The sequence below is a fragment of the Gadus macrocephalus genome, chromosome 22 (genome assembly GCF_031168955.1).
Source record: "Gadus macrocephalus chromosome 22, ASM3116895v1".
Lineage (NCBI taxonomy): Eukaryota > Metazoa > Chordata > Actinopteri > Gadiformes > Gadidae > Gadus > Gadus macrocephalus.
Window position 1 is genome coordinate 4,878,891 of NC_082403.1, and position 2,178 is coordinate 4,881,068.

A 2,178-nucleotide genomic window follows, 5' to 3' on the forward strand; every position below is an offset into this window, starting at 1 on the left:
ATATTACGCACACACACACACACACACACACACACACACACACACACACACACACACACACACACACACACACACACACACACACACACACACACACACACACACACACACACACACAAAAAGATAAAACTGTACTTTCCATCGCGTGGTCTTTCAGGAACATTTTTACGAGTGCTGAAATGCCGGGAAAATGTGCGTCTCAGATGTGTGTGCGTCGAAAGAGCCAATCGATGAACTGAAGCCAAAACACCGTGTGAAGAGCGCCGTCTGTGTCGCCCTCTAGGGGGGAAAGCAGTCCCCACAGGCAGAAACGTAAACATTGACCGTTTAATTAGTTAATTAGGGATATAATTAAAATGTGTGAGTCCGAAGAAATGTAAGATAGATTTCTCGAATATCTATTGGGATGTTTGTTTTATAGATAGGGTCTAATTAAGCCTGAATTCAACATAAAACAGTCATGTATGCCACAGGTGTGCAGTTTGAGAGGGGATTGAGGGTTAACAGGACCGTCCCGAAGTAGGACTGATGTTGAAGAGCCGTTTCCATGACAACATACCAAAACATACAGAAGCGCGGGGAAGCCATCAGTTCGTTATTTATGGTTTTCAGTGGTGTGGAAATAAGGGCGCTCGGGAATTTAGAAAGGAAGGGAAAACTACTTTCGGCCAACTCTGAGAAAACCCAACCCAGTTTACGCACCACAATAAACTTCCTGTTTTTACAAATAAAAAGTTTAAGAGATTTCTCAAGACACATTCCTCCTCCTTTCCGTAGCCTAATATTTTTGAAACACAATGGATCTACTTCAGAAAAGATTTCTAAGAGCAGTGAGAAAACAACGCATTGTGATCCATCACTTTCATGAGCCTATTTTTAAAATGACACTGAATTATCAGAACATTTTACATAATTATCAAAAAAATATGATTGCTCGATTGACCATCAGGCTACTAATATCATCATCATCATCATTTTATTATTAGACTCAAGGTCCATTTAAAAACACACAATACAATAAATAGACATCACACACATAAAATAAAAATATGTTATACCTGGCATCGAAATGAGCCAATACAATTATAGCAGATTAATAATCGCCTTCTCTCCCTTCTCTGAAGACGCACTTCATCATAATGATTCACTCCATTCACAACAACAGAGTTGTCAACATATAATTAATGAGATATGATAACAGCGGCTTGCGACGGGTTAATGTCCTGGCGTCACCTCCCCCTGTTCCGCGCGGCTCCTCCTATTACAAGGAGCAGCGCCTTGATAGAAAGCGCGCGCTGCTGACCTATACACGCTCGCGCAGATGTATGGGCGCTCGTGCCGCGGACTGTAGGCAAATCGGCGTTCGAGCTGCTTACCTGCGCAACACATGCGGCTGTACAGGTGGGAACCGACGTCTTCACAGCGCATCTCGTGAATGTAATTGGACCGGCCGTGGTGGTGGGTGACCCCCCACTCGATCTGGGCGCCGTACCAAGGAGAAGACGAGGCATCACCGGGAATGTCTTTAACTTCGGCCATCGCGTGCGAAACAAGCGCACGGCGGCGCGCGGGTCCGGTAAAACGCCCACTAGCACACAACGTGTTGTTGTGGCGGACCTCACCTCAGAGCTCAACACTTTGGGTCTCTCCCCCTGCCTCTATTCGAGCGACATGAAGTCAACCGGAGCGATAGTAAAAACAAACCGGGGAGAGTCGAATCAGATTGCAGAGTAAAAAAAATCTTCCAGAGTCGCTCTGCTGCTAAGCCCTGCCCACGTCATTCTTTGTACTACAGTGGATTTACTCCCTTTCACCATTGTTTTCGGGTAATTGCCAGCAACCGCGTCACCGTGCGGGACATTGAAACCCCCGGTCTGAAGGACACGTCCCGGTAGCGTCCAGGCGAGACAGGCGGTCACGCTACGGGGCTGTAGACTCCACGCGCACGGTCTCTATTTTAGTACGACGCCGTAATGACTGCCTTGCCTCCAAACTCCCCAGCACGCGGGCGCGATCATTTGGAAAGTGTACCTACACAACTTTCTAAACTCACGCACCTGGTCCGGCACGTTTGAGGTTTAATTAGAATATTTCACATTTTAGAGCGCTACACCAGTCCGTCCGCGCCTACTCCCCACACACAGAAGTGGGCGGTGCCTTGTTGGTTACGGTCGCGTG